This window comes from Piliocolobus tephrosceles, chromosome 18 (genome assembly GCF_002776525.5).
Source record: "Piliocolobus tephrosceles isolate RC106 chromosome 18, ASM277652v3, whole genome shotgun sequence".
Classification (NCBI taxonomy): domain Eukaryota; kingdom Metazoa; phylum Chordata; class Mammalia; order Primates; family Cercopithecidae; genus Piliocolobus; species Piliocolobus tephrosceles.
Window position 1 is genome coordinate 19,441,223 of NC_045451.1, and position 23,058 is coordinate 19,464,280.

Sequence of the window (23,058 nt, forward strand, 5' to 3'; positions counted from 1 at the left end):
GGAAGGAAGGAAGGAAGGAAGGAAGGAAGGAAGGAAGGAAGGAAGGAAAGAAAAAGAGCTGTCCATAAAGAGGAATGAGAAACTTCTGAGGAATGGCAGAGGCAGGAGAGTCAAAACCAAGGGAAGCTGAGTTTTTGAAGAAGGGAGTGGTCAGTTGTGTCAAATATTGCCAAGAACACAAGTTTCACTTCAGGAAGAAGTGTTATTAAAAACAAATGAAGCCAACCACATATTTCCACAAGGGAATATGGAAGAATGTGTATTTTGCAACCAGAAAGCAATTACAGGTTTTGGTGGAATAGTTTCTGAAAAGTGGCATTGGCTAGAGTCTTCTTGATCTTCCTCAATTTCCCTGAACTCATGCACGACTCATAATCCATATTATACAATTTAGCACTTTCTTATAGTAGCATCTTTAATATTCATATTGTAAAATCATAATTATTTTATAATTACAGGTGGTCCCAAACTTATGATGGTTCAACTTACGGTTTTTCAACTTTACAACGGTGCAAAAGCAATATGCATTCAGTAAAAATCACACTTCAAGTACTCATACAACCATTCTGTTTTTCACTTTCAGTCCAGCTTTTAGTAAATTGCATGAGATATTCACCACTGTACCATAAAATAGGCTTTGTGTTGGATGATTTTGCCCAACTGTAGGCTAATCCAAGTGTTGTGAGCACGTGTCAGCTAGCCAAGGCTAAGCTGTGACATTTTGTTAGATATATTAAATGCATTTTCAACTTATGATATTTTCAACTTACTATGAGTTTAGGTAGACATAATCCCAATGTAAATCAAGGAACTTCTGTATGAATCTCCTAAATGTATGTTTTACTTTATTACAGTAAATTGTGTGCTTCATGATCTAGACAAATAACAAGTGATAAAAGAATGCTTGCTAATAAAATAACTAATCAAATTTCCACTGTGAATGTTAGATTGCAAGTAGACAATGGTGAGATTCCCAGTGAGCCCACTGCCATGCCCTGTGAGAAGAATCTAGGCCAAGCACTCTTTATTAATTGGCATCCTGCCATCTCAGGACCCCTTTGGTAGATCATGATCTGGGATGCAAGCTCTAATGCTCCCTTCCTTTGGCCCCTAAACCTTGAGCCCAGAAGGTGCCTGCTGTGGGCCATATAGTACACTCTAGAAATGAGGCTTGCCTGAGCCATTGATAGGAATGTGTCTTAATATTCAAGCAGTTCCCTGAACTGATGGTTACAAAATAGACACCCCAGGACCTTGAGAGTTTATATAGTCATGTTTTCATCTTTTTAATACATATTTCCCCAAAAAGTAAGAATAGCCCCTGAAATAACTTATAATGATTCTATGCCTGTTGGATAAGAAGTGGTAGCAGAGAAAAATATAACAGGATCTACCAGGAACTATCTTAAGAAGATTTTGCCTCTGAAAACCATTTGGAGAGGTGATGGGATCCCAACAGAGAGTCTTTTGCAGTCTAAGGGGTAATTCTAAGGGACCAGGCTGTATCAGGAAACCAGAGGTGAGAAACCCCTAGTGACGTGTGTTCTCTGAGAAACACACAAAATGTCTTAAGTTCATTTCACTGCCAGGAAAAATTAAAAAACAACAACAACAAAAAATCACCTCTAGTCAGGAAGAAATTTTCATTTCTATTAGCTCTCCCCATTCCCCTACTCAACCACAGAGAAGTTGGAAGTCTCAGCTTCCCACATTGAGAAGAAGAGTCGTTAAAAACAAATGAGGCCAAACACATCCGCCTTCTCCACTGAAGCTTCCTACTCACAGAAGCCTTGAGCTCCAGATGGGTGGGAAGGAGTTTTAAATAGACATATTAATTATGGAACTCAGGCTATTTTTAGAGAACCAAAGTACTCACAGATATTTCCATTATCTGAAAACAAAGTGCCCAAAGATATTTCCATTATCTGAAAACAATCAGCTAAGCAGCAGGGCCTTTGCAGAATTTTATCCAAGGGCAAAAGAAGAACAACTGCACAGAGATGGTTTGCAGCGGCATTAATGAGAAAACACGTTCCCTTTACTTCACCCAGAGTCCTGCTCCTTCAATGTGTTGGTTATACCAAAAGCGACCTCTACAGGAAATTAGAATACCCTGTTAGGATCCAGAACAAAATACACGTATTAACATTATAATTTGGGGTGTGTGTGTGTGTGTGTGTGTGTGTATGTAATGAGTTCAATGATAGCAATACACAAGTCATAATCTATACCATGTCACCAAACTATTTGTTTACATTTCAAAAACTTCCTCACACAAATTCATGTTGAAAAGCATTTCCTTGTTTAGTTAAATATACTCACAGTTGGAATCCATTTTATCTCTTCCAAATGTTCAACCTAATATTGGGATTATGCCTAACCCCAATTTACACTTGTGGGTGGTTAATCTGGTCTAGAAGGTCTGTTCTCTTATTTCCAAACTGTATCTTCCTCTAGGAATTTATTTGGTCCAAATGGACCCAATCTAGCCCTGACCAGCAGAAGGTTCCAGCTATTTCTTCAGAGGCCACAACTGCCTTTGTCAATGCGCCATCGGGTGGGTATAAATGTTGCCTTTTATTTCAAAGTTCTAAACATAATGAAGATTTTTCTTTGCTAACACTTAAGATCTTACTACAGGATTTAAGCACTATCAAGAGACATATAAAGAGGCATATAAAAGTTCTGATGCATTTCTATGCCAAGTTGTCTTCAATGTTTTAACCATTATCAGAAATTTTAGCTTTGGATAGAAAGATATGAAAATTCCTGTATGTAGAAGACGACAAGCAAAAATGACATCACTTCAGTGACTTTTGACTGGAGAAAACACTATCAAATCAAGGGCCAGACTTAAGAGAATTTAATATTTCCAGTTTACTCATTTATTATTGGCCGGGCGCGGTGGCTCAAGCCTGTAATCCCAGCACTTTGGGAGGCCGAGACGGGCGGATCATGAGGTCAGGAGATCGAGACCATCCTGGCTAACACGGTGAAACCCCGTCTCTACTAAAAATACAAAAAACTAGCCGGGCGAGGTGGCGGGCGCCTATAGTCCCAGCTACTCCGGAGGCTGAGGCAGGAGAATGGCGTGAACCCGGGAGGCGGAGCTTGCAGTGAGCTGAGATCCGGCCACTGCACTCCAGCCCAGGAGACACAGCAAGACTCCGTCTCAAAAAAAAAAAAAAGAAAGAAAAAGAAAAATACGCAAATTTTGAAATAAGGCAAATGGAGGGCAGTGTGTCCTTTTCATATATTGGAGCATTGTTTTGTTTTTTGTTGTTGTTTGTTTGTTTTTGAGATAGAGTCTTGCTCTGTTGCCTAGGCTGGAGTGCAGGGGCATGATCTCGGCTCAGTGCAACCTCTGCCTCCTGGGTTCAAGTGATTCTCCTGCCTCAGTCTCCCAAGCAGCTGGGACTACAGGCACACGCCACCACACCTGGCTAATTTTTGTTTTTAGTAGAGATGGGGTTTCACCATATTGATCAGCTGGTCTTGAACTCGACCTCATGATCCACCTGCCTCAGCCTCCTAAAGTGCTGTGGAGCATTGTTTAACAGGTGCATTTCGGGATTATTTAATCATCTGTGGAGGTGTGTCATTGTTGGATTCCTTATCTGCTATTGATAAGAGGCCCAGATTGTGAAGTTCCATGTTTTTAAATAATTTTTTGTCCGTTAGAAATGCAAATTATTTCTGTCCAATAGAAAAGATAACCCCAAATATTATATTGCCTACAAGACAGCAACTAGTTTAGTATCTAACTGAGTAAACTTATTTTAAGTTTTAAGTCAAATGCCTAGTAACAGTCAGTCTTTTATAATGTTCCTAATCATCTTTACCGACATTATCATCCTGCTGATTCTCTTTTTAATAAATGCAATAAACGTTTGACATGTACTCATTCTCTATCTCTAGGAGAGTAATGATTTTTTATTTACCTTTGTGAAAATTTTATTTGATAGTTCTGTTACCACTTTGCTTTGAGATAAATTCACTAGCCTAAATATGTGACCAAATGCCATGGATTTAGTATATTCATTCATTCACCCATGTGACATGTATTTATTAAGAGCCTACTATGTCATTGCCTTAAGCAATGAACCAAACAGAAGGCCTTACACTCATGTAACTTGCAGTCCAATGAAAGAAAGAAAATACACAAAATTTTAAAAACACGAATCCCGTGAGAAGAAACCAGAAAAATTATCATTTGCCTTTTCCTCACATGGATCATAACAAATCTTAAGCCCAGGTTCATAAGCCGAAAACAGAATGACATCAAAATGGAATTTCACAGAGAAAAGTGACAGGCATCACAAACCTGCAAAAGCATCTAACTGTGCCAGGTGGCCTTACCGCTATTAAAAATCAAATAACTCAAATCATTGAAGATTTGAAAGTGAAAGCTATAATTATCAGGGCTTCTTACGGTTGAGAGAAATTAACTGCTGAGCAGGTGATTGAAAGCTAAATGAAACAATTTATTTGTGAAATAAATGATAAAATAACCTTATTGAGATAACAAAAAGTTCAATTCTTGAGACACTGGAACTTGGTCCCACAAATAAAAATTTTGAAACACCCCTCAAGCCTAGAAGCCACTACATTAATTGTAACAGTTAATTTGAATAAATTAGATGCCATGATGAAAATGTTGAGCTGTTTTTCTATGTAAAGAAAACGGAAAAGAGGTTAAAAATAAACAAAGGCTACAAATATAATTACATTAACACTTTCATAAATAGTTGAAAGATGTTAATGAACCTACACTATTAATAGTTAGGCTTGCTATAATAATAGGAATACCTAAATAAATCAGTGAGTGTAACAATCCAAAACCAGTGCTTTGAATATAAGAAAATTTAGTTTAGATTAAGTGTGACCTTTCAAATCAGTGTGGAAAAATATGTAATAGGGCTAATAGCTTATCCAATATGAAAAAGAAAGACCTTCGCCTCATATAACAGCCCCAGCATATTTCAAATAATTTTTTAAACTACACAGAAAAGTAAATGCCATAAGGGAGAAATAAATATGGAAATTTTTGAGGAGAGACTGGGATGCTGCAAAGCATGGCATAAAAACCATGGGTTGTAAAAAGAAATACGGATTTGGATTTATAAATTTAAAAAGTTAAAAGATAAGTCAGAAATTACGAGAAAATATTTTAATGTATTATATAATAGAATTAATATTCAAAGTAATATATCTATATATTAAAAGAAATTCAGAGAAAAAAGCAAACTATACAATGGAAAGTATGCAAAGGATCTAAATTAGCAAATCATAGAAAATATGACTGACGTAAACCATAAAATGATGTTCAAACTCTGACAAGAAAAGCAAGTTAAAAATAATTATGCCAAAAAGACAAGGTGCACTCCTGACTTGGGAATTCTGAAGTATGGCCCAAGAGGCTGGACTTGGGAGGTCTGTGAATCCAGTCACAGGTGCCAGCGGCTAAGATTCAAACATGAACTATTACAGGTTTGCATCCGTCCTACTTTCCCTGACCATCAGCATTTTCAGCTGGTACAACCTGCTCTCCATGGAGACAGCCAAATTCAGCCTCGCTCTGTAATCCCTGAGTCCAGTGGATTAGCCCTGAAATTCACTCGCAGCCTTGCTGAATGATGTGGTCATGGCTGTAGTTGATATAGCTAGCATAGCTCTGATGCCTTTGTAAAATTCGGGTAACATTAAATTTGACTACCTCGATCCTAGACATTCTTAACATCTTGACACTGTAACACATTAGGTTGTCCAGGGCCTGAAGCTTATACCTCACCATGGATTCCCATGACAGCATGGGGCAAGGGAGTCCTCAAGACCCAAGGCAAAGAGTGGGAAGGGACTGAAGAGATGTGGAAGAGACTGTGGAGATGTGGAAGAGCTCTGCTCAACCCTACTGCAGACCCGGACCAAAGTCAGAGCATGAACAGTGCATGGGAGCCTGAAGCAGTCCCCACCCAACCATGAGAAGGTTCAAATTCCCTTAACAAGTATTTACTGAGTGCCTCCCTTGGGTCAGGCATTCTTCTAAGCATTGGAGAACAGCAGTGAGCAAAAAAGAATTTCTGACCTTGGGAGCTGACATTCTATTAAGAAGACAGACAAAACACTCATGTTCTATAGAAATATTTTACAGCTTGAGCTTTGTGGTGATTATGCATGTGTGTGTTTGTGCAAAAAATTCATTGAGCTCTCCATTAAGATTTGTGCATTTCAGCAAAGTCTCAGGATACAAAATCAATGTGCAAAAATCACAAGCATTCCTATACACCAATAACAGACAAACAGAGAGCCAAATCATGAGTGAACTCCATTCACAATTGCTTCAAAGAAAATAAAATACCTAGGAATACAACTTACAAGGGATGTGAAGGACCTCTTCAAGGAGAATTACAAACCACTGCTCAATGACATAAAAGAGGACATAAACAAATGGAAGAACATTCCATGCTCATGGATAGGAAGAATCAATATTGTGAAAAGGGTCATACTGCCCAAGATAATTTATAGATTCGATGCCATCTCCATCAAGCTACAAACGACTTTCTTCACAGAATTGGAAAAAACTACTTTAAAGTTCATATGGAACCAAAAAAGAGCCTGCATTGACAAGACAATCCTAAGCCAAATGAACAAAGCTGGAGGCATGATGCTATCTGACTTCCAACTATACTACAAGGCTACAGTAACCAAAACAGCATGACACTGGTACCAAAACAGAGATATAGACTAATGGAACAGAACAGAGTCCTCAAAAATAATACCACACATCTACAACCATCTGATCTTTGACAAACCTGACAAAAACAAGAAATGGGGAAAAGATTCCCTGTTTAACAAATGGTGCTGGAAAAACTGGCTAGCCATATGTAGAAAGCTGAAACTGGATCTCTTCCTTACACCTTATACAAAAATTAATTCAAGATGGATTAAAGACTTAAATGTTAGACCTAAAACCATAAAAACCCTAGAAGAAAACATAGGCAATACCATTCAGGACATAGGCATGGGCAAGGGCTGCATGTCTAAAACAACAAAAGCAATGGCAACAAAATCCAAAATTGACAAGTGGGATCTAATTAAACTAAAGAGGCTCTGCACAGCAAAAGAAACTACCATCAGAGTGAACAGGCAACCTACAGAATGGGAAAAAAAATTTGCAATCTACTCATCTGACAAAGGGCTAATATCCAGAATCTACAAGAACTTAAACAAATTTACAAGAAAAAAGCAAGCAACCCTATCAAAAAGTGGGCAAAGGATATGAACAGACACTTCTCAAAAGAAGACATTTATGCAGCCAACAGACACATGAATAAATGCTCATCATCACCGGCCGTCAGAGAAATGCAAATCAAAACTACAATGAGATACCATCTCACACCAGTTAGAATGGTGACCATTAAAAAGTCAGGAAACAACAGGTGCTGGAGAGGATGTGGAGAAATAGGAACACTTTTACACTGTGGTGTGACTGTAAACTAGTTCAAACATTGTGGAAGACAGTGTGGTGATTTCTCAGGGATCTAGAACTAGAAATACCATTTGACCCAGCCATCCATTACTGGGTATAAACCCAGAGGATTGTAAATCACACTTCTACAAAGGCACATGCACACATATGTTTATTGTGGCACTATTCACAATAGCAAAGACTTGGAACCAACCCAAATGTCCATCAATGATAGACTGGATTAAGAAAATGTGGCACATATACACCATGGAATACTATGCAGCCATAAAAAAGGATGAGTTCATGTCCTTTGCAGGGACATGGATGAAGCTGGAAACCATCATTCTGAGCAAACTATCACAAGAACAGAAAATAAACACCACATGTTCTCACTCATAGGTGGGAATTGAACAATGAGAACACTTGGACACAGGTTGGGGAACACCACACACCGGGGCCTGTTGTAGGGTGGGGGAAGAGGGGAGGGATAGCATTAGGAGATATACCTAATGTAAATGACAAGTCAATCGGTGCAGCACACCAACATGGCACATGTATACATATGTAACAAACCTGCATGTTGTGCACATGTACCCTAGAACTTAAAGTATAATTTTTTAAAAAGTAATAAAAAAAATAAAATAAAGATTTGTGCATTTAACTTTAGGTGATATTTTGACTAAAAAGCAAAATAAAAAATTATTTTTATTATATGTATTTTTCACCTATTAAAAAGACTGTTAAGTCTCTATTGACGGTAAGCATCTGAGCAAGAGAGCCATCCTAGACAACTGGCAATAATGAATCAGGCACTACTCCCTTTTTGAAGGGTAGTTTGATGATATTGTCAAAACTCAGAGTCTGACCCAGTCACTTTATTTATATGAAATTGTATTACTTGTGCACAAAAGCCAAAGATTAAAAAAAGTTTATTGTAACAATGTTTGTAGTAGCTAAATGTTGGAGGAGGTGAGAAGCTAACAGTTCTCAACAAGGAAATTGTAAAATTTTTGGATCCAGAGATCAGAAATTAGATTTAGCATTCATTCAATACTGATTAAATGCATATTTATTGAGTAGTTTTCAATATTTATTGAGTAGTTTTACCGTGTGTTGAAAACTATGCCAAGTATTAAAAACAGAATCACTAAGTATTAAGCTATAAACATGCCATGAAAGTTTCTTTAAGGCAAACAGAAGAAGAGTATTACGGAATGATCTGAATTTTAGGAAGAAATAAAAAAATAGAGTATGCCTCTATGTGTTTATGCCTAAGAAAACCACTGTATATCTAGAAGAAAAAGCTTTGAAAATACTGTCGTGCTGGACCCGTATTGACTTCGATAGGGATGGTGCCATGTTCAAGAGGCCAAAGAAGAGACCTGGAGCCAGCAAATGAGACAGAGGGTTTATTGAGGGGACTTACATATAGGGCAGCACAGTGGTGGTGGGCTGGACAGAGAAACCACTACCATTTATGAAAAGCATGCAGTTTACATAGCATCTTCTCTTAACTCTCCCCTCCTAGCAGTCTCCACCTGGCCACCTTCATTTAACCCAAAACATAGGGCCTTGATTCCCTATATGGTGTGTGTCCCACAGGATGGGCCAGGAGTTCAAATGTTCCTTTTAGATAAGCAATGAATCTCCCCGTGGCCACTCCCAGATTCCTTAGCTCAGAACTCCGAACACACATTCTTCTTAGACTATAGAGTCATTCTCAGGGTATGCTTAAGTTATTGCTGTCAGGTGCATCTGCCATTCAGATACATACCAGTTGTTAGCAGTGACATTCTTTAAAGAATAATAATTGAGGAAAGACTTTTACTTTTTAAATTTATACCCTTCTATAATTTTATTTTTTAACATTGTACAAATAATTTTAGGACTATATTTGTAATTTTAGGACTATATTTGTAAAACTAAAATTAACGTCAATTTGTAAGTTATCTTATAATTCATTTGTAAGTTATCAAAAAACTTAGTCTAAGCACATTTCATCCAATTCATATCGATAATAACAAGCCTAAAAAACTGATGACATTAAAGCATGTTCTGTGTTGATGTGTGTTAACACAGAATTTTTTAAATCATGTAATATAAATACCATGGTAGTGAATGCAGACCACTTTATTAATACAGTGAAAAACAGGTATTGATTTCTTTCTTATATGCTATTTACTGAGGTAAGCTCTGCTCAAATGAAATATTCTTACTCCTGAAGCGGTTTACAGTCTAAGGGGTTGGTTACATCAAAATAATTACAATAAAAAGATAACTGTCCATAAGTATGTGTGAAGGGCTTCAACACCAAATAATGACTGTAAGGAGACTGTAAATCAAAACCTGGAACATTTAGCTGAATTGCTGTCCAGGGACCAATAGAATTGGCATTACCTGGAGGCTTCTTAGAAATGCAAAACCCTCAGGCTTCATGCCAGACCCACCATCAGGACATACATTCTAGAGAGATTCCCAAGGGATTCATATGCTCATTAAAATGTGAGAACCACTGTTCTGTGTGAAATTAGTTTCTGATTTAAAAAAAAAAACATTCTCCTTTGATCTGGTGTTTAAAATTTGGTTACTCACTGAATGGTGAATATCCTAAAGTGATGAGTGTGAATGTAACATTGGATAGGAAAAGCAACTACTGAAGAGTCTAAATTACTTGTTGGAGCCAATAAATGTTTAAATTTATTTGTCACACAAGTTAGAACAATATCCTTATCAATCTTCATGATTTTTACATTACAATTAACATAAAGTGAGAAATGACTTTTTTCTGGATTTTAAGGAAGTTATTTAAACATCCCATGTCTCAGCATTTGCTGACCCATTTTTACAGAATGTCTGCAAGCTTGAACTATCGCCTCTAAATAATTTTCATTATGAATTTAATAAAAAAACAATGAAAGTAATAGGGTTAAGGGAGAAATACCCTCAAGGAGGAATTATACTATCAAAGAAGTTTATTTTTGCAAGTCCCCTTGGCCAGGAGCCTTTTCAGTCAAGGAAATAACCCATAATTAATATGGATTAATTGGCAACATGGCATAACAAAACATGTGACCTTTGTTGGAATTACTCCATTGTTTGTTTTGTTTTTAGTTTTTTTTTTAATAGTTAATTTTTTTTTAAGTTCCAGAGTACATGTGCAGAATGTGCAGGTTTGTTACATGGGTAAATGTGTGATTTAGAACTTGAAATACCATTTTTTTTAATTAAGGGAAATGTTATCAAAAAGCCTTTATGTACTACCATGCTAGAAAATTTGTTAACATTACTCCAACTTAAATATCTAATTGCTCTTAATAAATAATTATGAGATTTTTTTCCATCTCAAAGAAAAACCTTATTATTTGGGACATTTAAGAGACAAATAAATGAATATTGGTGACTTTATGAAAAACAAAAGTATCCTTACTTATGTTTGTGCATAATTAAGACAGTTTGGCAAACATCACAATGGTTTCAAACAGCAGTCACATACACTCACAAAAATTGAGTAACAAATGCTTGCATTATTAGCCAATAAAGACAGAATGCCTTAATATAACTGTGTAGCCTGAGCAAATGAAAGAATAAAGCCCTAGGCTCAGGACTCTTCAGACTGTTAAAAATCTTAACTAAAGAATGTTAAAAAAAAAAAAAAAAAGTTCCAATCTTACACCACATTTCAAGAAAGACCTTGGTAAACCTAAATGACACCCAGAATGAAGAAGAATTCAGAAATTTCATCATATGAAAAACCACCTACAGAAACTGGAAATGTTCAGCTTAGAAAATGCAATATATATATAGTGAATGATAGAGTCCTCAAATATTTAAAGGATTAGCTTTGGGAAAAATTGAACCAAACTTAATTCTGTTAAATGTGAGACAGCAGAATTGTAATCAATCAGTAAAAAGCTGTAGGAAGACAGATCTTAGTTAAATGTAAGCGTCTTCGAACAATAGAAAACTTTATAAACAAACAAGTTATTAAATAAAAACCATAAATTAGATTATTGCAATCTTTGAAAGGTCATATATTTCCCAAGGTCTACTTGAAAAAGAATGAATCCCTTGTGTAGGGGAGGAGAATTATACCAAAAGATACTTGGTGAAGACTGGATGCTGGGTAGAACATCAGATATTCCCTTCCAGCCCTGAGTCTCTCTAATACCTAAGCAAGATCACACTAAGGGGTAGGGTTACTGAGTGCAGAAACCACAGAAGGCATGGTGGTTGCACACAGAAATCCAATGTAGCATGCACAGATGAAAGAAAACCATTTACCAGCAGTATGTCTAAGAAATCATAGAATCTAAAATACTACTTCTCAAAAAGACTTTTCCCAAAATCTAAAGTCCCCATGCAAAAAGAGTTGAAAAATGGATATCCTTTAAAGAAAAAATGACTTGGACTAATTTATCTTTATAAATCTAGAAAATGTTCTTTGCTAATTAATTAAGCCAATTCAGATGCTATAGTTCATCGTAAAGGAAAAAAAAAAGTAGGTGTTAAGCTTAAGAAGATTCTGGGAATTTACTACAAATTGGCTTTTCCTTGTATAAACAAGGCAAAATTTAAGTACTGTCTTAAAATTTAAAAATACTGAAATTCACTGACAATAGGTACAAATACCTATCAACTGTCTGTTAATAAGTTACCATTTATTGAGAATTTGTGTGCTAAGCCCATGCCAGGTATTAACACCAATTGTTTTTAACTCAAGAAATCGGTTGCCTGTTGTAAATAAGAAACCAGAGATTTAGGTAGCCTATTTGTTAATGAGGAAAACTATATGTCTTGCTAATAGCCACACAGATAACTGGCACTAATACATTAGTTTTGTTATTTATACAAAAGTACATGCATATGTATGATAATGACTAATATTAATTTTAAAGAGCTTAACATTTTAGTTCTAACAACAAATGATTAACGTGGCAATACAATCAAAGATAATAACTTGTTTCATCTGCTGCTTATCATTTCTTTTTGCAACATTAACTTCTATCCTGTTGAATCAACATACAAACATCAAGGTTCATTTTTATGTTAGTTTGCCCAATAATAGCCATTTTAAATCCTGCTAGAAACAATATCTGTGCACTTGAATAAGTGTGCTTATGTGTTTGCACTACATATGACAGAAAAAGTTCATTTCAAATACAATATTGTGTGAAGAAAATAGGGAAATTAAAATTGTTTGGTTATATAATAAAATTGTATTGTTGTATTTATTCTGTGGAATGAAAATTAAGATATTTCATGTCTATTTTAACCGCTTGTTTTAGGAAATTAGGAAATTACATATACACAAGTGAAATTTTACTTGTAAGATTTTTCTTCAATTTATTCCTTCTGTGTGCAGCATCCACATAAATTTCCACAGAGACAATTGGCTTGAAATTTTAAACACTTGTTTTCTTTCATAGGATTCTAAATATTAAAGAATTTGCAAATTTAAGCCAAGCATATGTTTTTTAAATGAGAAAATTGAGACTTAGAAGGTTTGTGATTTGAAAAATACAAAATATTCCTATCCAAAAGAAGCTTACAAAACTATTATTTTGGCTAAGATGTACTGTTTCTTCTTCCATATAACACATATGTCTTATACACTTTGGATACTAAAATTTTTGAGATTTTAATTTTTGATACATAATATTTGTACATATTTATGGGGTACATGTGATATTTGGTTACATTAATAGAATGTGTAATGATCAAGTCAGGGTATTGGTGTATCCATCACCTCAAGTATTTATCATTTCTGTATGTTGGGAACATTTCAAGTCTTCTCTTCTAGCTAATTTGAAATACACAATACATTGTTATTAACTACAGTCACCCCAGTCTGCCATGTACCATTAGAACTTATTCCTTCTATCTAACTGTATGTCTGTACCCATTAACCAGTTTCTCTTCTTGGCGGGGCCCCACCCCACCACTCACCCCACATCCATCCCAGACTCTGGTATCTAAATTCTACTCTCAACCTTCATGAAATCAACTCTTTAAATTTCCACATATGGTAAAAACATGAGATATTTGTCTTTCTGTGCCTGACTTAATTAAACATGACACTTCAATTTCATTCATTTTGCTCTAAATGACACAATTTCATTCTTTTCTATGGTCGAATAGTATGCCATCGTGTATATATATTACATTTTCTTTGTCCATTTGTTCATTGAGGGATACTTACGTTGACTCCATATCTTTGCTATTGTGAATAGTGCTACAATAAACACAGGAAGGCAGTATATCCCTTTGATATACTGATTTCATTTCTGAGAAATCGCCATATTGTTTTTCATAGTAGCTGTAACAATTTACACTCCCACCAAAAGTGTATGAGTTCCCTTCTCTCCACATCCTGAATAGCATCAGTTACTTTTTGACTTTTTAATAATAGCCATTCCAGCTAAGGTAAGATTATATCTCATTGTGATTATGACTTCCATTTCCCTGATGATTAATAATGTTGAGCATTTTTTCATATACCTGTTGGTCATTTGTATGTCCTCTTTTGAGAAATGTTTATTCATGTCCTTTGCCCACTTTTTAATGTGATTATTTTTCCTGTTGAGTTGTTTGAGTTCCTTGTATATTCTGGATATTAGTCCCTTGTTGAATAGTTCACAAATATTTTCTCCATTTCAACATGCTGTCTCTTCACCCTTTTGATAGTTTCCTTTGTCGTGCAGAAGCTCTTTGGTTTTGTATGGTACCACTTGTCTACTTTTGTTTTTGTTACCTGTGCTTTTGAGGTCTTAACCATAAAATTTTTGCCTAGATCAATGTCTTGAAATGTTTTCTCTGTTTTCTTCTAATAATTTTATGAGTTTGAGTCTTATGTTTAAGTCTTTAATCCATCTTGAGTTGATTTTTGTGTATGGTGAGAGAGAATGATCCAGTTTCATTCTTCTGCATATGAATATCCAGTTTCCCCAGCACCATTTATTGAACAGGGATTCCTGTCCCTGATGTATGTTCTAGAAATCTTTGTCAAAACTTCAACTATAAATACATATCTTTATTTCTGGAGTGTCTCTGTTCCATTGGTTTATGTGTCTTTTTTTATACCAGTACCATGCTATTTTGGTTACTATAGCCTTGTAATATATTTTGAAGTTAGGTAGTGTGATGTCTCCAGCTTCGTTCTCTTTGCTCAGGATTGCTTTGGTTATTTGGGCTCCATTTTAATTCCATATGAACTTTAGGATTGTGTTTCTATTTTTGTGAAAAAAATGACATTGGAAATTTGATAGAAATTGCATTGAATCTGTAGATCGCTTTGGGTAGTATAATCATTTTAAGCACATTAATTTTCCAATCCAAGAGCATGGGATGTCTTTACATTTCTTTGTGTCCTCTTTAATTTCCTTCATCAGTGTTTTGTAGTTTTTTTTAAAGGTCTTTCACCCCCTCTGTTAAATTTATTCTTATGAGTTTTTTTGTTTGTTTTTATAGCTATCATAAGTGAGATATATTTCTTGTTTTCTTTCTCATCTAGTTCATTATTTGTGTGTAGAAATGCTGCCAATTTTTGTATGTTGATTTTATTATCTCCAACTTTACTGAATTTATGTATTAGATATAAGAGATTTTTGTGGAATCTTTAGGTTTTTCCTGGACACAAGATCATGTCATCTGCAAAAAAGGGCAATTTGACTTCTTTTGCAATTTGAATGCCTTTTATTTTTTTCTCTTGCCCGATTGCTCTGGCTAGGACTTCCAGTGCTGTGTTGAATAGGAGTGGTAAAAGTGGACATCCTTGTTTTGTTCCAGTTCTTAGAGGAAAGTCTTTCAGCTTTTCCCCATTCAGTATGATGTTAGCTATTGATTTGTCATAAATGGACTTTACTATCATGAGGTTTGTTCCTACTGTGCCAACTTTGTTAAAAGTTCTTATAAGGAAGGGATATTAAATTTTATCAAGTGCTTTTTCTACATCTATTGAGATGATCACATGTGTTTTGTTCTTTATTCTGTCGATATGGTGATTAACATTTATTGTTTTACATATTGAACCATCCTTGTATCCCTGGGATAAATCCCACTTGATTATGGTGTATTATCTTTTTGATACGCTGTTGGATTCAGTTTGCTAGCATTTTGTTGAGAACTTTTGCATCGCTGTTCATCAGGTGTTGGCCTGTAGATGTTTTTGTTGTTGTTGCATGCTTGTCTAGTTTTGGTATCAGGATAAGACTGGCCTCATAGCATGAGTTAGGAATAATTTCCTCCTAATCAATATTTTGAAAAACTTTGAGGAGAATTGTGGTGTTAGCTCTTCTTTGTAAGTTTAGTAGAATTTGTCAGTGAAGCCATGCAGTCCTGGACTTTTCTTTGTTGGGAGATTTATCACTGATTCCATCTCATTGCTCATTATTGATCTGTTCATGTTTTCTATTTCTTCCAGATTCAATCTTGGTAGGTTGTATGTGAGTGGGACTGTATCTATTTCTTCTTAATTTTCCAGATTGTTAGCATATAGTTGTTCATAATAGTCTCTGATGATCTTTTGTATTTCTGTGGTATCAGCTGTAATATCTTCTTTTTTATTTCTGATTTTATTTATTTGGGTCTTCCTTCTTTTTTTCTTGGTTGGTCTAGCTAGCGATTTACCAATTTTGTTTATCTTTTAAGAAAAACAACTTTTCATTTTGTTGTTCCTTTGTACTTTGTAGCCTGAATTTCATTTAGTTCTGCTCTGATGTTTACTATTTCTTTCCTTCTATAATTTGGAGTTTTGATTGTTCTTCATATTTTAGTTTCTTTAGTTGTATTGTTAGATCGCCTATTTGAAATCTTTCCACTTTTTTGAGGTAGGTATTTATTGCTATAAACTTCCCTCTTAGGACTGCTTTTGCTGTATCCCACAGGTTTTAGTATATTGTGTTTTGATTTTCATTTGTTCTAAGAAATTTTTTTTATTATCACTTTAATTTCTTCATTGACCCAATGGTCATTCAGGAGCATGTTGTTTAATTTCTATGCAGTTTCCAATGTTTCTCTTGTTACCAATTTCTAGTTTCATTCCATTGTGGTCTGAGTAGATACTTGATATGATTTCAATTTTTTTTAATTTGTTGAGACTTTTTTGTGGCCTATAATATAGTCTATCCTGGAGAACGCTCCTTGTGCTCATGAGAAGAGTGCGTATTCTGTAGCTATTGGACAAAATGTTCTGTAGATATCAGTTAGGTCCATTTGGTCTAAAGTACAGTTTAAATCCAATGTTTCTTTGTTAATTGTTTGTCTAGATGATCTGTCTAATGCTGCAAGTCGGGTGTTGAAGTCCCCAACTCTTATTTTATTGAAGTATATCTCTCCCTTTAGATTTAATAATATTTGCCTTATATATCTGGGTGATCTGGTGTTGGGTGCAACTGTGTTTAGAATTCTTATATCCTCTTGCTAAATTGGTCCCTTCATCGTTGTATACTGATTATTTCTGTCTTTTTTTACTGTTTTTGACTTAAAATCTGTTTTGTCTATAGAAGTATAGCTATTCCTGCACAATTTTGGTTTCCATTTGCATAGTATATCTTTTTCCATCCTTTACCTCTAGTCTGTATGAGTCTATATATGAGAGGAGTTTCTTGTAGTTGAGTCATTTTTAAATACATTCACCTATTTTATATCTTTTAAGTGGTAAGTTTAATCTGTATACATTCAATCTGCAATATGTGAGGGCTTATTCATGTCATTTTATTAGTTGACTTATGATTGCTTGTATGTATTTGTTCCTTCCTTTATTTCTTATTCTTTACCATTGCTGTTTGATGGTTTCTGTAGTGATAACATTTGAGTCCTTTCTCTTCCTTACTTGTGTGTCAGCTCTACCAGTGGGTTTTATACTCTCATGTGTTTTCCTGATGGTAAACATCATCCTTTTGCTTCAGGTATAGGACTTCTTAAGCATTTTGGGGGGATTAACCTAGTAATGATGAACTTCCTTAGCTTTTGTTTGTGTATCAAGGACTTATTTCTCCTTTATTAATGAAGGATAACTTTGCTGGTTATGATATCCTTGGCTGACAGTTGTTTTCTTTCAGGACTTTGAATATATCGTCTTATTCTCTCTTGGGAGGTAAGGTTTCTGCTGAGAAACTTGCTTTTAGTCTGATGAGGGTTCTCATAAGTAAGTAGATGCTTTTCTCTTACTGTTTCTAGAATTCTTTGTCTTTGACTTTTAGCAGTTTGACTCTAGTGTGCCATGGAGAAGGCCTTTTTAGGTTGTGTCTATTTGGGGATAACCAGGCTTCCTGTATCTGGATGTCTAAATCTCTTGATAGACTTGGGAAGTTTTCAGCTATTATTTTGTTAAATCAGTTTTCTATCCCTTTTCTCTTCTCTTCACCTTCTGGGTCACTGAAAATTCAAATATAATCATTGCTTTATCATGTCACATATGTGACGTATACTTTGTTCATTCTTTTTTATTTTTGTCTGGGTTATTTCAAAAGATCTGTCTTCAAGTTCTGAAATTCCTTATTCTGCTTGATATAGTATATTGTTGGCTGGCCTATTTTTCATTTTATTTAATAAATTATTCAGTTCTAGGATTTCTGTTTGGTTCTTTCTTAGGATATCTATCGTTTTTGGTAAATTTATCATTCATATCCTCACACCATGTCTGATTTCTTTGTATTGTTTATTTGTGCTCTCTTATATCTCACTGAGCTTCTTTACTATTGTTGTTTTTATTTTTTTCTGGCATTTATAAATTTCTTTTTCACTGGAGTCAGTTGCTGGAGAATTATTACATTTCTTTGCAGGTATCATATTTTCTTGTTTTTCATGTTTCTTGCGTGCTTATGTTGATATAAGCACATCTGGTATAACAGTTGCTTCTTCAATTTATTTGAATTTGCTTCTCATGGGACATCATTTTTCTGAAGATACAGCTATGGTGTTGTTTGGATGGGGCACTTCTATCTGTTTTGTGTGCACACAGTAGTGTAGTCTCTGTATAATTTATTTGGTTGTAAGCAACATCAGTAATATCTGTGATTTCTTTGGTGGCTTAGGATATAGTTGTTAGTGGAGGCTGTGATGAAGTTTGGCTGGGGATGAGGATGCCATGTGGGCCAGTCTTCTCAGTATTGGCAGCAGTAGGCCAAACATACCTTTTCTTGGGCCCCACAGTGGCACATACTGGCACCAGTGTTTACAGGTTCAGGTGGACCAATTTTTGGGCCTCCAAGGCAACTTGCTTGGGTGCTGGCAGTGGCAGGGGTTGTCCAAGTGAGCAGATGGGTTTGTAGACCCTTGGGAAGTGGACATGGTATAGACGATGGCAATATCATTGAGAGGAAAACCCTCTGGCTCCCAAGTCGTTAATGCTGGTATTGGCAGTGTCTGAGATGGGCTGAATGGGCCAGTCCCATGCCCACAGGTGGTGTGTGCTGGTGGGTGCCAGCTCTGATAATAGTGCCAGGCTGAGCAGAGCCATCCCCAGGCACCTGTAAGGAGTGCTCAGGTGGCAATGGTAGCAGAGAGGGCAATCTGCAGGTCCCTGGATGGCAGGTTCAGGCACTGGAGATGGGGAGGGAGGCAAAGCCAGGCCAGGCAGGCCTCTCCTTGGGTCACCTGGTGGTGCATTTTGGTGCTGGCTGTGGTGGGCAGAGGTCTCAGGCCCCTAATAGAGTGCTTGAGTGGGAGTGGCAGTGGCAGCAATGGGTGAGGGGAGGTTTCCCTCAGTACACATGCAAGTGCACTGCTGCCTGCTACTGGAGAGGGTGCTGTTGTTGCCAGTGGCTAGTGCTTCCGCCCTGGGGCAGCTGCCAGCAGCAGCAGTGATGACTGTGAGTAGCGGGGCTTCCTCTCGGGGAGTATGAAAAGGCACAGCAGCCCCACTTCTGGGGGCAATTGGGTGACATTCAGTGGCTCTGTTTCAGTCCCAGTGGCAGTAGCCAGCAGCAGCTATGAGTGAGGGATGTCATTGGAGCTCCAGGGTTATAGAGATGCAGGGGCTATTGGGCCCCAGGGCAGGACACAATCTTTTGGGGCTTGGCTCTCAACATGGTGCCATGCTGTAGCTGCTTGGTCTCAAAGGTAGGGGTGACAACCAACTTGGGTCCTCTGTCTGCAGCAATGCTTTTGTGTGGTCTCCAAGCAGCTCTTTATGTTAGTCTCAGAGCCTGCAAGGGTCAAGGGACTTTTTTGTAGCTAGGACTGCAGGAGTCTGCGCTGGGGGTGTACACAGCTCGGGACCTCTCACTTACTTTCTCCCTACACTGGAGAACCTCTCCAGGCTCCCAGCCAATCCCAGCCAACCAGGCTTCCTTACTTCCCTCCCCTTCCTTGCCTTAGGTGTTTCCTGTCACTTCTCTGTTGAACTCCAATTTTATCTCTGAAATGATATATTCAAAGTGCTATATTACTTGCTATTTTGGTTCTTCTTTGTGGAGGAGGCAAGTACCAGAGCCCTCTATTCACCTATCTTGAAGTCCCCTATATTGTTATGTATTTTATTGGTATTTATTTATTTATTTATACTTTAAGTTCTATGGTACATGTGCACAATGTGCAGGTTTGTTACATATGTATACATGTGCCATGTTGGTGAGCTGCACCCATTAACTCGTCATTTACATTAGGTATATCTCCTAATGCTATCCCTCCCCACTCCCACCACCTCACGACATGCCCTGGTGTGCGATGTTCCCCACCCTGTGTCGAAGTGTTCTCATTGTTCAAGTCCCACCTATGAGTGAGAACATGTGGTGTTTGGTTTTCTGTCCTTGTCACCCACTTTTTGATGGGGTTACTTGCTTTTTTCTTGTAAATTTGTTTCAGATCTTTGTAGATTCTGGATATTAGCCCTTTGTCAGATGAGTAGATTGCAAAAATTTTCTCCCATTCTGTAGGTTGCCTGTTCACTCTGATGGTAGTTTCTTTTGCTGTGCAGAAGCTCTTTAGTTTAATTAGATCCCATTTGTCAATTTTGGCTTTCGTTGCCGTTGCTTTTGGTGTTTTAGACATGAAGTCCTTGCCCATGCTTATGTCCTGAATGGTATTGCCTAGGTTTTCTTCTAGAGTTGTTAAGGTTTTAGGTCTAATATTTAAGTCTTTAATCCATCTAAGTCAGGTAGCATGATGCCTCCAGCTTTGTTCTTTTGGCTTAGGATTGTCTTGTCAATGCAGGCTCTTTTTTGGTTCCATATGAACTTTAAAGTAGTTTTTTCCAGTTCTGTGAAGAAAGTCATTTGTAGCTTATTGGGGATGGCATTGAATCTATAAATTACCTCGAGAAGTATGGCCATTTTCACAATATTGATTCTTCCTATCCATGAGCATGGAATGTTCTTCCATTGGTTTGTGTCCTCTTTTATTTCATTGAGCAGTGGTTTGTAATTCTCCTTGAACAGGTCCTTCATATCCCTTGTAAGCTGGATTCCTAGGTATTGTATTTTCTTTGAAGCAATTGTGAATGGAGTTCACTCATGATTTGGCTCTCTGTTTATCTGTTATTGGTGTATAGGAATGCTTGTGATTTTTGCACCTTGATTTTCTATCCTGAGACTTTGCTGAAGTTGCTTATCAGCTTAAGGAGATTTTGGGCTGAGACGATGGGGTTTTCTAAATATACAATCATGTCATCTACAAACAGGGACAATTTGACTTCCTCTTTTCCTAATTGAATAGCTTTTATTTCTTTCTTCTGCCTGATTGCCCTGGCCAGAACTTCCAACACTATATTGAATAGGAGTGTTGAGAGAGGGCATCCCTGTCTTATGCCAGTTTTCGAAGGGAATGCTTCCAGTTTTTGCCCATTCAGTATGATATTGGCTGTGGGTTTGTCATAAATAGCTCTTATTATTTTGAGATATGTCTCATCAATACCTAGCTTATTGAGAGTTTTTAGCGTGAAGTGCTGTTGAATTTTGTCAAAGGCCTTTTCTGCATCTTTTGAGATAATCATGTGGTTTTTGTCTTTGGTTCTTTTGATATGATAGATTACGTTTATTGATTTGCATATGTTGAACCAGCCTTGCATCCCAGGGATGAAGCCAACTTAATCATGGTGGATAAGCTGTTTGATGTGCTGCTGGATTCGGTTTGCCAGTATTTTATTGAGGATTTTTGCATCGATGTTCATCAGGGATATTGGTCTAAAATTCTTTTTTGTTGTGTCTCTGCCAGGCTTTGGTATCAGGATGATACTGGCCTCATAAAATGAGTTAGGGAGGATGCCCTGTTTTTCAGTTGATTGGAATAGTTTCAGAAGGAATAGTACCAGCTCCTCTTTGTACCTCTGGTAGAATTCAGCTGTGAATCCATTTGGTCCTGGACTTTTCTTGGTTGGTAGGCTATTAATTATTACCTAAATTTCAGAGCCTGTTATTGGTCTATCCAGGGATGCAACTTCTTCCTCGTTTAGTCTTGAGAGGGTGTATGTGTCCAGGAACTTATCTATTTCTTCTAGATTTTCTGGTTTATTTTCACAGAGGTGTTTATAGTATTCCCTGATGGTAGTTTGTATTTCTGTGGGATCAGTGGTGATATCCCCTTTACCATTTTTTATTGTGTCTATTTGATTCTTCTCTTTTCTTCATTAGTCTTGCTAGCGGTCTATCAATTTGGTCTCTTTTCAAAAAACCAACTCCTGGATTCATTGGTTTTTTGAAGGGTTTTTTGTGTCTCTATCTCCTTCAGTTCTGCGCCAATCTTAGTTATTTATTGCCTTCTGCTAGCTTTTGAATGTGTTTGCTCTTGCTTCTCTAGTTCTTTTAATTACGATGTTAGGGTGTCAATTTTAGATCTTTCCTGCCTTCTCTTGTGGGCCTTTAGTGCTATAAATTTCCCTCTACACACTCCTTTAAATGTGTCCCAGAGATTCTGGTATGTTGTATCTTTGTTCTCATTGGTTTCAAAGAACATCTTTATTTCTACCTTCATTTCTTTATGTACCCAGTAGTCATTCAGGAGCAGGGTGTTCAATTTCCATGTAGCTGAGCAGTTGTGAGTGAGTTCCTTAATCCTGAGTTCTAGTTTGATTGCACTGTGGTCTGAGAGACAGTTGGTTATAATTTCTGTCTTTTACATATCTGAGGAGTGCTTTACTTCCAACTATGTAGTCAATTTTGGAATAAGTGTGATGTGGTGCTGAGAAGAATGTATATTCTGTTGATTTGGGGTGGAGAGTTCTGTAGATGTCTATTATGTCCACTTGGTGCAGAACTGGGTTCAATTCCTGGATATCCTTGTTAACTTTCTGTCTTGTTGATCTGTCTAATGTTGACAGTAGGGTGTTAAAGTCTCCCATTATTATTGTGTGGGAGTCTAAGTCTCTTTGTAGTTCTCTAAGGACTCGCTTTATGAATCTGGGTGCTCCTGTATTGGGTGCATATATATTTAGGATAGTTAGCTCTTCTTGTTGAATTGATCCCCTTACCGTTATGTAATGGCCTTCTTTGTCTCTTTTGACGTTTGTTGGTTAAAGTCTGTTTTGTCAGAGACTAGGATTGCAACCCCTGTTTTTTGTTTTTTTTTTTTTTTCTTTTCTTTTCCATTTGCTTGGTAGATCTTCCTCCATCCCTTTATTTTGAGCCTATATGTGCACGTGAGATGGGTCTCCTGAA